Raw genomic sequence first — 15,336 nt, forward strand, 5'->3', positions numbered from 1 at the left:
TCTCTCTCTGCCCCTCCCCTGCTCACGCTCTGTCTCTCTGTCTCCCCAAAATAAATAAACATTAAAACAATTAAAATAAAATATAATAAATAATAAACAAAACAAAATAAAATAAAATATAACCAACCTGAGGCTACTGGCCGGCTCGGTCGGAAGAACCTCCAGCCCTTGATCTCGGGGTCGTGAGTTTGAGCCCCACGTCGGGTGCAGAGATTACTAAAAAAAATAAACTTAAAAAAATGAATAAAACATAACCAACCTAATGAAATGCGTTCATGAAATTCAGATGCCTGGTGCCACAGTCTCCAGAAACACCAATCTATCAAACCTGTTATGATGAAGGGCTTACAGCCAACTTTTACCTGGTGTCTCTCCCTTTTTTCTTCCCTTTCCACTCAACAAAATAACGTACATATCATCTCCAAGTAAAAGACTCAAGTAATGCATACGAAGGTAGACAGAAGACACCTGCACCCCACCCCCTCCACAGGTAAGCCTTGCTGATATTTTCGTACAGACCCTCTGGGGCCTTTTTTCTATATATTTGCATCCACGTGTGCAAACATACTGTGGCAGAGTGCGGTTTCCAGAAACGGGCAGGCCACTTCCTATCCCACCGCTCTTCCAAAACCTCGCCCTGTCCACCGGTGGAGGCTCCGTCCCCACCCGGGCGGGGCCCGTGACCGCCTCACTACCGTGGCCCAGAAGCGACACTAGGTCACTCCCCAGACCAGGTCCTAAGAAGCAGGACCGACCCCCCGTGGCTCTCTGTGCTCAGACACGTCAATTCTGGAGCCCTGAGCCCCTCCCTGGAAGGATTCTGAAGGCCCCGTGCTGGAAAGACCACAAGGACGGGCTAGACAGAGAAATCAGCAGAGCTTTTCTGGAGCCCGCCCGTCTGAGTGTTCCCAGCCCGAGTCCAGACACGTGAGGCCAAGAGGACGCCTTCACCCCCGACCCGGTCAGAACACGAGCCGCTGAGTGAAAACCACCCAGCGGAACCCAATCAATCCCGGAAACCGTAAGTCACTGTAACGACAGTTGCCATTTGGCGGGTCCGGCCCGGCTCCTCCCCCAGTGCGGCCGTGCGGCCTTCCTTCTGCGGCAGAGACATTCCACAAGGCAGCACGGCGGGCGGGGAAGGGGGATTGCTTTGGTCCGGGGAGGGGGCTTCAAAGGAAGGCCTACTTGGGAGCCCGCTGTGCGAAACGAACGAAGGAAGCCGCTGGGCCCTGCGTGGAGCTCCGGGAGGGCCCTTGACGAGCTCCTAGCCTTCGAGGCCACCCTTAAAGACCCCTGCCCTGTGCACAGAGTCCAAGCACCGGGCACAGCAGTGATGCTCCGTCTTCCCTCTTTCCCTGCAAGTCCACTACCCTATAACGGTACACCTGCTTCGGGCGCACGACCAGGCGAGGCCGCCCGTGGGTTCGGGGCACAGCGGCTGATCCCCATGTTGCACACAGGAAGTCACGGATGACTGGGCTGGGGAACTATTGTCATCCTTTCTAGAACTTCCATTCTCTTGTCTCCACTTTATTTATTTATTTATTTTTTTAAAATGATTTGCCCAAAGTCATATGGGCTTTCTTTTTTTTTTTTTTTAAGTTTATTTATTTTTGAGACAGAGAGAGACAGAGCATGAACGGGGGAGGGGCAGAGAGAGAGGGAGACACAGAATCGGAAACAGGCTCCAGGCTCTGAGCCATCAGCCCAGAGCCCGACGCGGGGCTCGAACTCCCGGACCGCGAGATCGTGACCTGGCTGAAGTCGGACGCTTAACCGACTGCGCCACCCAGGCGCCCCTCTTGTCTCCACTTTAAATATCTGTCTTGGGGGGCACCTGGGTGGCCCAAGTGGTTAAGCATCCGACTTCAGCTCAGGTCATGATCTTGCGGTGCGTGAGTTCGAGCCCCACGTCAGGCTCTCTGCTGACAGTGTGGAGCCTGCTTGGGATTCTCTCTCCCTCTCTCTCTGCCCCTCCCCTGCTCTCTCACTCTCTCTCAAAATAAATAAACTTAAAAAAAATCTGTCTTAAAGGTGAGAAACAGGAATGGACATTGTGTCCCCTCTGTCACCTGTGGTCATTACTCACCCCTCCAGCAGAGGACAGCTTTCGGGCCCTTTCTTGATAACTCCTGCTTCATACGTCGCTTCCCTGCTGCCCCCACCACGAGAGGGGGAGACACCTCAGAGACCTTCCACAAACCTCTGCGAGGCTCCCCCAAAGTACTGTTGTCACTCGGCCACCAGGTTTGCGTGGGCCTTTCAATGTGCCCTTGGTCACCCGCGATCTCCTCCTGCAGGGAAAGGAAGGAGAGGAGAATTATTGCAAGGCACCACACATAGCCCTATCTAATCTCTGCAGTTTTCCAGGAGTGTCACCTTCACGCTGAGGAAAGTGAAGCTCAGAGAGGGTCAGTGGCGTGCCTAAGGTCACACAGCTAGAAACGGCCGAGCTGGAACTCAATCTCCGGTCTGCCCGACCCAGCCTTCTGCACTGGCTTTCTCTAAACCTGAGCGATTCCGAGGTCCCCGTGTGACCACGCAGGATTTCTGAGTGCCCGCTGCTTCTTTATTAGTTCATGGGGGTACTGCCTAACCGTGCTCTGAGGTCTCCCCTCCCTCTGGGGTCCTGGGCCCCTCCAGTGTCCCTGTGACCACATAGTCAGGGCAACAGGGAAAGTGTTTTCTCCCTTGACCGTTTACGGGGCAACAGACAGGCCTGGCTTGGAATCCCAGAGCCATTTCCTGCTGTGTGACCATGAACATGGCTCCTCAACCTCTCTGAGCTTCTGTTTGGTCATCTGTACACGGAGGTTGAGGATTCAGACATCCGTGGGCTTGTGGTGCGATGCTGAGAACATATGCCTCATGCCTTCCGGGGTGCCCCCGTGAGGCGGGCATGAAAACAAAATGAGCCTGTACCCTTTTATTCCCAGGTTTTTCTCTTTCTCATGGGTCAGCAACCAGGAGGCCCCTGCGTCTTCCCAGCAACACAGCCCTCGGGGGTCAGTCCGGAGCACGTGCAATGGCGGGGGGGGGGGTCTCGCAACTTGCCAGCGCTTATGGAGAGGAGGGGGCGAAGCACAGGCGGTCCCCTGCAGGGTTTGGGGACCATCCCGGGAGAGACCGCAGGTGCGGGGGGAGAGTCCACCGGGCCCACCTCTCGCCGCTTCCCCAGGACCCCGGCACAGGTGCACAGCAAATGCTCGCCCCATGAAGGTGCGCTTTCTGGATGGGAGCTGAGTCCGTGGGGAGCCACCAGCCACGCGCGGGGGCGGTCGTGTGTCCACACTGCGGATGGCCTGAGCGGCTTCCTTAGCCTGGCAGGGATGCAGGTGTGTGGGCCACAGGGCTCCCTTTGATGGTTACCTCTGTCAATCTCCAGCCCGCCCCCAAATAGGCTGAAAATAATAGATTAGAAACGATGAAATACGGTGGACAACACGAGCCTCGAGAGCACTTGGACTTCAGGCGGCCCCTCCTGTGTAGCCTGTCTCACCCAAGCTGCCCCCCTCCAGCCGCAGCATCTCCATAGGGGCGCTACCTTCAACGGACAGGCAAGCCCTCCGCCCCTCCCATAACCAGTGAGAGATGCTTACACTGTCTTTCGGCCCCTACCCCCAGCCCGGGCCCCGCCTGCCCTCAGAGAGAGTCCCACGGGGGCCGTGTGCAGTGGCAGCCCCCCGGAGAGGGGCCACACGCTTACACATTCATTAACACACTTACTGGGTGACAAGTGCGTCCCTCCTCTGCCGCTGTCAGGAGGACGATGGCAGAGGGAGCCTTGAGCTTTGTCCATCCACCCAGGCCCTCCGCGGTCTCCCCACCTCCCTGGCGCCTGCGATCCTTGCCAGGGCCCCCTCCCATGCCCTCCAGGTACACAGCCTCTGGTTGCTTAGCAACGGCCAGCCTCTTCCCCTACCTCAGCACCTTCCCCTGCAGCTCCAGTAGAGCCGAGGCAGGGGTGGGGGCAGGTTGGACTTCACAGGAACCGCTGCCAGGGAATGTGTGGGAACAAGCCCCCAGACAGGCCGAGGGTAAAGCCCAGGGCCCTCTTTAACACTTGGGTCCCACACGCTCTCTTGCAAAGTCCTGCCGGGCTCCGCCGCCCCCAGCTTCTGCAAGCTGCCGCTTCCCCTCCCACACTGGACCTCCCGCCGCCCCCCCCCACTTGTGTCCTGGGTCTCCGGGTCTGCCCCTGCGGTCTCCTCCTCTCTTGGGGCTCAAAGCCCTAGTCCTCTAAGTCTGCCTCCACCTGCATCTGTCCCAAGGGCGGGCCCGGCCTCTCCTTCGGCCCCTCCGGCTCAGGCTGAGCGAGGCCCAGTCCTAACACCCCCCCCCACTACGCTCCCCAAGTTGCCATAGCAACTGTGGCCACACCCTTTGTTATCACCTCTCTAGGAAAGGCCTAAGAGGGGAGGGGGGATCCCAGAACAGACCCCCAGGGGTACCCTGCTTTCTGCACCTCCCACCGCCACCTGCAACCGGGGCTTCAGTTTCAGTGGAAACTGACATTGAACTTCTGGGCGACCAGAAGAGGATTAGGCCCAGAAAAACAAAGTCCCTGCTGCTTTCCCTCTGTCCCTTCAGCTACAATATCAGAGTCCCCAAGAGAAGCCCCTGAAGAAGCTCAGCACCTGTGACAGGAGCCTGCCCCACCCAGAAAAGCACCCCCCAGCCCCCCCACTGCCAGAGTGCCCTCCAAGGGCCCAGTGTCCACCGCACTGTCCACCGGACTTGACCTCTTTACCTGCACTTCCTGCCACCCCACCCCCTCAGTCCTGGATGCTTGGGTCTGATGATAGGATCTGTGGGATAAGAACCAGGGCTAGGAAGCGGTGAGCGCACGCTTCCAGAGTGCGGGCTGGAGCCCGGCTCCCCGGCAGGACGGGCTGCCACAGAGCCGGAGATGCAGGGAGGGAGGCCTGGCCTCTGCCTTCTGGCCGAGGAAGCAGGCAAACAGCAGATGGAACTTTCAGGCAGGAGACCGGACCGAGTGACCTCACCCAAACCATGTGGCCCTGTTGGTAATGCAGCCTGGCGAGCCTCCCAGCTCTCCTGGGTCCCCAAGTAGGAGAGCTTTTTATAGTTCACTCCCCAACTTGGGTTTGAATAATTAAACAAGATGGACAGAAATAGCAGCTGGACAGCAAAGTTGGGTTATTTTGGGGTTTTCTGGAACACAGAATGCTCCTGGACAGCACCCTACCCCGGCAGGGGGTGGAGCCGGCACCCAGGCAGCGGGGAGAGTCCTGTGGGGACCCATCCGTGCCCCTCGCGGTTCCTGAGCTGACAGGGTTGCTCTCCCCCAGAGGAGGGTCACCCCACTTCCTCCTGGTCTTCAGGGAAGGAGAGGGCTCTCAGAGCTCCTCCCCTGGCAGGAAGTTCCTTCTGTTGTCTGAACGCCCTTCTACTTCAGAGATGGTGACAGATATCGAAAATCAGATCGATAAGCAGCTACGAGCCAGGCCGAACCAGGATGAGGTGGCTCTTGCTCCTCTGGCCAGCGAGCTGGAATCAGGTGGTAGGAGGCCTTGTGCCCCCCGCACCCCCCACTATAACCGTGAGGAAGCTGTAGAAGGAATGAAGGTTGGGGTGGGGGATGGGAGGCAGAGCCGGGCACAGGACAGACAGGGCTCCGGAGAAGGAGAGGCCGAAGATGGACCCGTGTCTGGGCTAAGAGACTCTGAAGGGGCAAGAAACTCCCCTTGTCCAGCTCCATTTAGTGTCCTCTGCCCCTGGCAGCCCGGCCTGGGGGTCCCGGGTCAGGATTCTAAGCAGCAGAGCTGGGGTGGGGAGGCCCCCTCAACTCTCCACTGCAGACCCATCATTTCTGGCTTGTTTGCATAATACTTTTGGTTCAACCACAGTGATTAGGGCCTCACCCCAACCTCTGCCACAGAGCTGAAAAGCTGGGGCACAGAGGGGGGGCATTTGTAATGTTTTCTCCCTTTGGGTAACAGCTTCAGGGGTGGGTTTGGAGGTCAGATTTCAGGAAATACTGAAATCACTCATTCACTCATGTTTATTCACTCAGCAAACATTTTTAAATCACCAACCCTAAACCCTGCATGGTGTGGGTTCTGGGAATAAATTAGTGTGGCACGGTCCTCGCTCTCCATAAGCACACAGTTTAGTGGGGGAGGGAAGCATCCTAAAACGCACTCCCCACCATCATTGAGGGGCTTACAATGAAACAGATACCATGCGAGAGGGGCCGCCTCCTTCAATCCCGCTAACAAGTATGCGGTCCAAGCAGCATTAGCCCCATTTGACACTTAGCAGATGAACACACTTGTTCCAAAGTCCCTCAGCCAGTAAACAGTATAAAGGGGATTCGACCCCGTGTCTACATCACTCCAAGATCTGAGCGCTTCAGCACTGCCTCGTGGTCGCTAATGCACGGAAGGAAGACGCAGGTTCATTGAATGCTGTGGGCGGTCCGTCCTTAGCAGCTGGGACGCGCTAGCCCGCCGGTGGGGCATTCAGGGAGAGCCTCCTGAAGGAGGCGACTTTGCACTGGATCCCATTGATTCTACAAATACCGAATACCTGCCTACCAGGAGCTTTGCTCTCCGTGTTGGAAATGCACCGTGCTGGAGATGCGGAGGAGAACGAGTTCCTTGCGTTGCGGACATGCGGGGCAGGGACGAAGGAAGGGCTGACATTATAACTGGGCGAGTCTTAAGTGCCAGCCTCCTCTACCCTCAGAGCTGTTCTCCAGCGCTGCTCTCCCGGGCGCAAACCCCAACCTTCTGGGGAGTCTAGAGGAAACGCCTGGCCCTCCTACTCTGGGAAGGAGCACAACTCCTACCTGTCCTTCCTAACGTCTATCCTGCATGTCCTCTCGCTCCAACAGATTTCCCCACCTCTCATTTCATTCCTCCTTTCCAAGGCCAAACTCACAGCTGCGACCCTGCCGGCCGAAGGCGGCTGGCCCTTTAAGGCCACCTTCTTCCCCCCACGTGCCGTCTGGTTGGGCTGGCGACGCTGACGCACGCGTGACGTCAATGGCAGCTGGCGGAGTCTGGGCACGAGGAGCGAAGTTGGGATGGGGGCGGGGGGCGAGAGCGAGAAGGCGGTTCATTTGCATTTAAAGGGGCCACTCCCGAATTGGTGAGCAGGGCTTTAAAGAAATGTGTATCTGGCAAACTTTCTGTCCTGGGCTACGAGGCAAGAAAAAGGCGTGGTACCGCTGAAGTCGAAGGTGACTTGAGTTTGCCATGTCAATTATGTCCTTCCGCAGAAAGGGAGAAATAGTCCGTCGGTGCCCGGGCTAGAAGCACGTGACCTGGAGGGGGCGGGTTGGGGGGGGAGGGAAGGAGGGAGGAGCTGGGGAGGCGAATGTCAGGCTTCGTTTCAGCTGCCCCCACCCCCACATCCTGCCCACCCTCTTGCAGCTGCCACCACATCCTGCCCAGCCCGGGGCAGGGAACTCTTGTAGAGGGGGCACGGACCGAGGACCCGGCTTTGGCACCCCTTTCCTGCCCCCTTCAGATCCAGGGCGGGGCCTCTGCCCTTTGCCCCGGGCCTGGCCCCAGACAGGGCACCCTGGCACTGAGCTTGGGGCACAGCTTTGCCAGCACAGCCTAGGACAACTCTCTGCTTAACTCCTCCCCCCCCCCGCCCCCCTTTCTGGCCTAGAGCTGGACTTGTCTGGGCCCCAGATCAGAGCCCCATCCCTGGGCCAGCACAGAGTAATCAATGGACAAATAGAGGAGATATCCATTAAAGTTTTTGTAATCTTAACTGAGATACACAGCTACGTACACAGATATGCACAGATTCATGTAACAGACATTGGCTGAACGCGTTCCACTCCAGGCCCTGCAAAACCAAAGCTTATTTAACTGCTGCCCTCAAGGAGATCAGGACCCGGCGCAGAAGAGTAAATTGGAAACCAAAAATGTCAGTCCAGCCCGATGTGTACTGGCGAGGTAGCCACGTGGCTTACAGAGCACTCTACACAAGCAGATGATACACAGGCCCTGGTGGAGAATGTGCGCACAGGAGGGCCCCCAGACCCCCGCTGATGGCCCCTGCCCTCACAAACAAGGTGGAAGGTGTGGGGAGAGATTGAAAAATGGGGAGGAAGAATGATCAGCCCAGTAGAAGGGATGAAATGGAGGGAGGTGGGGGGCGGGGATCCTCCAAATGGCAGTGAGGAAGGAGAGAGGGGTCAAACCAAGCAGCCAGAAGAAGGCTGGAACAGCAGCAGTGGCTTCCTAGGGTTCTGGAACAACAGGCAAGAAGGGAAGCAGCCCTTGGGGGTGAGGAAGACCTTTCCCAATTACGGTGGCGGTGTGAATAAAGGGTGTCCCTTTGTTGTAGAAACTACGGGGGCCCTCGAGGGCCACGCTGTTACGGAGGAGTCACACACTTTACAGGCCTTTGGTGGGCACTTGTCTGCCTCCTCCGGGGTTTTATAGCAACTTTGGGCTGTAAGATGACTTTTCTCTACAAAAGATGGGTTGGGAGCCAGAGGGGGAGAAGGAAGAATGAAAACCCAGGCCCCTGAGGCTGCCAGGGTATTCTTCCCCCTAAAGGATCCTGGGATGGGTAGTGCAGGGGCTAGAAGACAAAGATGCGGTGAGTCAGTTTCAGGAAGTCTTTGTTATAATCTAACTCCCAGCAACATTTCTCCCTAGATCCTTTCTTAGTCTTTCTCGGAAATGAAGACCTTGTATCTGTTACTTTTCTTTTCCATGACTTTCTCCCAATAAATATATGTAAATTCTGTCCCGCTTGTAACGTCAGTCTCTGCGACTCTCTCCTACTCTGTTCTCTAGCGAATTATCGTTCAGCATCGCAGGGTTCGGGACACTCCATCTCCGTCACTGAACTGTTCCCTCGCTCCTTTCTCTCTCCAGCTCCTGGCCCTTTAACACCCTCCCAGGTGACTCACCTTCCTTCCTCATTCCTTTGTTAAGGACCCAACATTCCAAGGCAGGAGGACTAGCCAGCCAATCACAGCCCCGGCAAGCCGGCCTCCGGCTTGAGATTGGCTGGAGCTGTGGTTGGCGGGAGGCTCACCGCGCAGATCTATCAGAGGTTGGGGAGGGGGGTTCTGGGAATCAGCGGTCAGGGAGAATTTGTTCTGGGGGCTGCCTATGTTCTTGGAGAAAATCCTTCAAGTAGAGTTGGGGCCATAGGGGTCTCTGGCTTGGAGAGACTCCAAACTGGAGGCAGGCTGAGAACCCATCTCTCGGTCTCCTGGGGGCTTGGCTGCCCCGTGCCCACTTTGGTTTTTAACTACGATCTTGGGACCCAAAGGTCTGAAGGCTGAGTTCCCAGGCCTGTTCCTAAGAAGTCTTTTCCAGCAGCCCTGGATCTCTCCAGTCTCAACATTCTGCTTTCCCGACGTCGGAAACAGCCGGAAAATAAACACCCTGATGACTAAACGGTTTCTCCAGCGAGAGCCTGGGGAAGCACTAAAAATAGAGGCCACAAGTGAGGGGAGGTTCCCCACTTGAGGGGGGAGGCACTTTCCCATCTCGCTACTGCCACAGCCCCAGCCCTGGCACAAGGCTCTGCTCCTCTCACGGTCCTCTGGGACAGGACAGATGGGCTCCCCTAGCCTCCCCTGAGTGAGGTCTTTGGGGCAAGCTAGCCCTGCCTCGCAGGGAAGACTGACATCTTCTGGTGCTGGGGCCCCATCTCCCAGATCTGATGGAGAACTGAGAAGCTACATTTGGGGACAAAGCAGGACACTGTTTAAATCAGGTTTCCCGAAGGAGGGGCCAGGTGGAAGGGTTGGAAACTGAGGCCGAGGAAATAGGAGCCTGCTGGCTTCCTGTTTTAGGACATACAAGATAAACCTCCAACCTATTGGCAAAGCAGCTCCACTGATCTTGCCTCCTTTGAGGCCCGTATGGGACAATGGGCCTAAAGTTGTCTTGGGAGTCCAACCCTTAAGTTATTATAATGTAGCGTGAGGCACCGTTCTAAGCAGTCTACTTGCATACGCTCATTTAATCTCCACACCAAACGTGGGAGTTAGGCACTGTTATCACCATCTCCATTTTAGCCATGAGGATCACGAGGCTCAGGGAGGTTAACCCATGTACCCATGTTCACAGGTAACATACATGGGGGAAGGTAACGCAGGGTAAGGTGAGGACTCGAACCCAGGCAGCTCCACTGCTCCACTGTTGATGCTTTCGATCACCACGACTAGCTGTCTCTCTCGTATATATTAGTCTCTTCACCCAGAACTTAACCCAACACTTCACGCAGAATCTCGTCTTTGTTCAGTAAATCAGACCCAGCCAGATAGAAATCAGGGTGTGTGAAGAACTGAGCGCCCCTCTGTTCTGCAAGGTTCTTAGAGATCGAAGCCGGATTCCATCATTTCCTAAGGCCGCAGGAAGAAAGCAGCAGGATCTGGAGGTAATAGGTTTGCTGGAGAAGAAGTCTGCCGGGTCAGTGGGGTAGGCAGGCATGGCACCCACACTCCTGTTGTAGGGCACGTGAAGATTCACCACGCCCTGGGGCAACTAGGGATTTTTTTATTTTTAATTTTTTTTTTTTTTTTTTAAGAGCTACTACTGCTTCTTTAATAAGATGCTCTCGGGCGTTTCCTGTGCTGGGGGAAATTAAGGTCCCGCCCCTTTAAATTGCCCCCCTCGGCTGTAAGTGCTCTGGGACCGCAGGCACTGGGGATTAGGTCACCCAAGAACTATGAGCTGTCGCTTTAAATTGCTGGGCGTCTGCCGAACCGGGCCCGGGGAGGGAGGCGCCCGTCACAGGTAGAGGGGCGGGCGAGCTCCCCCAGGTAACCCCCGGCAGAGAACGTGCTCCTCTGCGCGCGGCTTCGGCGCACACTAAGTGGGGGAGCCGGAATCTTGTCGCCATTCGGCGTCCACCCTGAATTTGTCTACTTAGACCGCCACCTCCAACTCTCCCGGGGCTTGGGGGCCGACGGGGGCCGCTCGTGTGCGCGGGTGCGCGGCGGCTGCCGCGCCTGCGGGGAGGACCGCGGCAAGCGCACGGGGGCAGCAGCGCCGAGGGGCGCCCCGCGCCGGCCGGCCCTCCGCGATCGGCTAGCCTCGCCTCCCCGCGCCGCCAGCCCGGCCCCCTCCCCATCCCTCCCTTCGCCTCGCCTCGCCTCGCCTCGCCACCCCTCCCCTCCCCTCGCGGCCGGCGGAGGGATCCGCCGCTCCCGGCGCCGCAGCCTAGCCTGGAGGGCGGTGGGTGGGGCGCCCGGCCCGCCCGGCCGGCCGCGGGAGGCGCGAGGCGGGGCCGCGGCCAGATCCGCCCCCTCCGGCCCCGCCCCGCCGCCTCGGGCTCCTCCCATTGGCCCCCCTGCCTGCCCGTCAGCCCCGGGCCCCACCCCTCAAGCTAGGCTGAGCTGTGCCTACGTCGGCCTCGACTCCCGGGGGCTGGAGGAGTTACCTTTGGAGCCCGAAAGGAGGAAGGAAGCAAAATATCAACAACGCCGAGGCGGCTCGGGCGCTCGGCCCCGGTTCCCCCTGCCCGCCGCGCGCCTGTCCGCCCCCGCGCCCCCGGCGGGGGCCCAGGCCCCCCGGCGCCGCCCAGGGCCCGCGCGGACGCCGGCCTCATTTGTTATTCCCCCCGCCCGGAGCTGCGGCTGCCCGGTGTTGAAGATCCCCCGGACCGGGGGCGAGGGCCACCCGTCCCAGCCGTGACACCCCCTTCCCCCAGCGGGGCCGGTGAGTAGGGGAAAATAATGCGCCTGCCGCTTTAAGAGGCCCCCTCCCCCACCCCGTCCTGGGTTTGGGGTGGAGGGTGGTCGGGACCGTCCCCCTGAGGGGTGGGATGGGGTGGCCCCCGGGTGGGAGGAACTCGCGGAGCTGGCTGTTTCCGGGCGGCGTCGGTGGGAGACTACGTGGGGGGCTGCTTGTTTGTGTGGGGGACGCGGCCGGGGGACAAGTGCAGGGGGCTCATTCCCTTGCGCGTCGGGGTCGGGGTGGGGACCCGCGCTTGGGGACGCGCCCGGCTGCGGGTGTCCGGGGTTACGACGGCCTCCGAGTGGTCTGCGAAGGGGCGCCATCCTCAGAGGGGGTCTCCGGTGACAGCCGGGAGCGACTGACATTTTAACAGGCGGCCCTCCCTCCCTCTCCCTCCTCGCGCCGCCTGTTCACTCCTCCTTGGCCCGAAATGGTGCAGAAGGGGGCCTGGGAGGGCGGCGGGAGGGTGGGGGCGGGGGGGAGCCGCAGCTGTTTGGGAAGCGGGGGAGGGAGGGGGGACGTCGTTCAGATGACACCGGGGTGGTGGGTTGGGGTGTGTGAGTGTGTGTGTGTGTCCGGGGCCCGGGTTTGCCGGGTGCCTGTGGAGTTGGGACGCGGGGCCGCCGCGGGCGTGGGCACGCTCGACCCTTCCTGGGGACCTCCTACCCCCGTTCCGAGACCCCTGATCTGGTTCGGCAGCAGCCCCAGTCGGAGAAACCCTGGCCAGAAGTTTGCAGCTGTTCAACATCTGGGCACGAGTTCTCCAGTCCCTCTCTCCACCAATGGCAGGCTGGACTGGTCTGGGAGTGGGGGTCGACGGAGAGTTTGGGGGGCTTTCGGGGAGGGAGGGCCAAAGGAGACTGGGATGCATCTTGTGTCTCGCGCCCACGCCAGCCCCCTCCTGTCAGGTTGGGGTCTTAGGGGGATGAGCGGAAGGCTCCTTCTTCGTGATTCCATCCGACCTCTCAGCAGCCTCCGGAGGTCTGTCCCTGTGCGGGGAGGGTCCTGGTTGGGGGCACACTTTGCACCGCGACTGGGTTACCTCGGGTTTGTCCTTCCGAGTGGGAGGCTCTCTGTACCCTCCTCCTAAACGGTGCATTGTTGGTGGGTTGGGGGAGGGTACAGTGGGTGGATCCTGTGTCCCCCTTCCCTGTGCCCAGTCCCCTTTGTGAGGGTTCCCAGTTGGCCTGGTTTCTTTGGTTTGGGGGGTGGCCCTCCCCCCCTCCCTTAGCCCCTCCGCGGGTCTCCTAGGCAATTCGGGGGCCAGCCTGGACTATGGGAAGTTTGCCGTCTGGGGCGGTGACCTTGGGCTGCTCTGGCCTCAAAGTAGGAGGGGAGCCCAGGCCAGCTGGAGATTGGGTGTATTGAAGTTAGGGAGCTGTCCGCCTCCCACTTGTCCTCAAACCCTGGACAGGGAGGTCCTGGTAGCCAAGGAGAGCATTGAAAAGGCACATGTCAGTGTTCACAGCTGTCCAGCCCGCCTGTGGCCGCTGGGTCACACCCGCCCCAGGACTTAGCCTGGCTGTCCCAGCTCCCACGGCCTGCCTGGGAATGAATTTCCTTCCTGTGGTTTCCCAGTGTGTTGGGCAGGAGGTGGGGGCGGGGTGGGATCAGCGTGAGGGTGGCTGAGGACCCGTTTATGTGGGGTGACTGGGGGGATACTAGAGCTGACGTGTGGCTCTTTCCCACTTTGTCCTAGCACAGGCGTTTGGACCTTTAAGTGTCAGTGGTCATATTCTCTTTGTTGTCTCTCCCCCACCCCCCACCTACTCTGTATGTGCTTGTGCGTGTGCGTGTGTGTGTGCGTGTGTGTAGATTTGTAAGGGAGGGGTCTCTGGTTTCCCTGGAAAAGGAAGAGTTTTCACTCACACTCCTCTAGAGACCAGAGAGGTTGAGCCTTTTGCCTGAGATCACACAGCAAGTCTGTGTCAGAGCTTCAGTCTCACTGTGCTGTTTCAGGCATGGCTTCAGAGTAGGGAGAGGCCATAAGAAGGAAGCCGCAATTCTTGCTCTTGGAACCCCTGGTCCAAGGGAAGACGTGGGACCTGGTCAGAGAGCATCATGACCCTTGTGTTGGGGGATGGGCGTGAGAGGTTCCTCCGGGGCTTCTGTGCCCTGGACCCATTGGCTGGGGCAGAGTGGTGGGGGATTTAGAAGGGTGGCTGTTACTGCCCATTGCCCACCCCACTCTGTCCCTTCTGCTTCGGGGCCGGAGGGGCCTGGGCTTCCCAGCTCTGCCCTGGCTCCTGGCTCTTCTCACAGGCTGGGAGATATGATAGTCTTTCTGGCTGCTGTTATATAATCTTTCTCCAGCAGGTTTTTTTTTTTTTTTTTTTTTTAATCTTCCCTGGTCTTTCCTGGGAGGTGTGTGCTGGTGGGGGGGGGGCATGGAGGATACACTTAGGTGGGGTCTAGAGTATCAGAGCAAGGAGGCGGCGGCGGTGGGGGGGTAGGCCCACTGGCCCCTTAGGGGTCCCGGGGAGAGGAAGCCTGAGGTTAGACCCTCACTGATTGTGACCTAACCCTTCCCACTGTTCCTCCTCTGAGCCTGCCCTGGGAAGGTGTCTCTGAGCATCCTGAGCCCTCGTGCCCCCAGAGAGGCCTGGTCCTCCGCTCATCTCGCTGACCTTCTCCTGGCCACCTGGGCCGGCACTTGTGCCCCCCTTCATCAGCCTTCCCGAGGCTGGCACTGCGTCCAGAATCTCGGCGCTCACGCTGGCCTGGTGTGGGTGGGCCCCGTGCGGGACACCTTGCAGCCCCTTCTCTGCCTGTGTGGGAGCAAGAGGAGGCAGGGACAGACGGGTGGGGCCGGCATTTCCCTACTTGCCTTTGGAGCCAAGGCCCCCGTTTCTCTGCCCTTCTAGTGCGGGCGGCCGTGGCCTTACCAGAGAAGGGGAGCTGATGGGGGGTGGGTCATGGAGGCCCGACCTCCGGGGCACGGGTCGTAGCTGGCGTCCGTTCAGTTTCCGTGGCGGACGTGAGGATCGGACGTGGGCCTGGAGTCCGCCGTCGAGGGCCAGATCCTGGGTCTTGTGGCACGGTGGTGGTGGTGGGTTCGCCCCATCCCTGGGGACCACGGCTGGGACTCTCCGGGCTCTCTGAGGCCACCCGGTCTGAGGCAATTGTCTCCCTTTTTGCAGGGAGGAGGAGGAGGAGGTGGCGAGCCGGCCGAGCCTCAGCATCACTGTAATTGCTGGTGGCTTTTATGAGCCAGTCATGGGGCCGGAGTCCGGCCAACCGACCGTCCTTCTGTCCCAGTTTGGTGACTTACTCATGGCGGGAGGGGGAGGTGTGAGGCGCTAGCCGCTCTGCGCGGGACGCAGGACACCTGGCCGTGCCGTGGCTGATGCTGCCCGGCCTGTCCACCCCGGCAGCATGCGGGGAGGGACCCGTGGGCGGAGCTGGCTCAGGGCACAGAGGTGGCTCTAGCCTGGCCTGGGAAAGACGGGGATCTCCAAGCACTTGCTTCCCTGGCGGTTCTAGGCGGCTCTGCTGAAAGGCCTCGCACGGCGGTCTTGTGAGGACGGGGTATTCATTTTCTCTCCTGCTCCCTTGCCTGAAGCCGAGGAGAGTTTGCCTGGAGTCTTTGGGCCCCTTCCCCCCGGCAGGGGTGCTGGGGGAGGAGAAGGGTCTCCTACAGACT

At 59.2% G+C, this 15,336-nt stretch overlaps 1 protein-coding gene and 1 long non-coding RNA gene across 5 annotated transcripts in view; one reads left to right on the forward strand and one right to left on the reverse strand.

Annotated features, from left to right (window-relative positions):
- Positions 1-6,940, reverse strand: LOC115505600. The gene is made up of 4 exons (XR_003966072.1): positions 6,818-6,940; positions 2,093-2,297; positions 128-216; positions 1-37 (listed from the first exon to the last, which is right to left on the reverse strand). It is a non-coding gene; the product is annotated as an uncharacterized LOC115505600 (long non-coding RNA).
- Positions 6,941-11,359: 4,419 nt separating this feature from the next.
- The window catches only part of MEF2D (myocyte enhancer factor 2D), a 31,126-nt gene continuing 27,149 nt past the window's right edge, over positions 11,360-15,336 (forward strand). For 2 of the 4 annotated variants that reach the window (XM_030301708.1, XM_030301711.1), the window contains exon 1: positions 11,362-11,675. The gene's annotated coding sequence lies outside the window, so the exon portion shown is untranslated. Of the gene's footprint in view, positions 11,676-15,336 lie in introns of all 4 variants that reach the window. The other 2 variants (XM_030301709.1, XM_030301710.1) reach the window with 2 other exon arrangements.

This window comes from Lynx canadensis, chromosome F1 (assembly GCF_007474595.2).
Source record: "Lynx canadensis isolate LIC74 chromosome F1, mLynCan4.pri.v2, whole genome shotgun sequence".
NCBI classification, from domain to species: Eukaryota; Metazoa; Chordata; class Mammalia; order Carnivora; family Felidae; genus Lynx; species Lynx canadensis.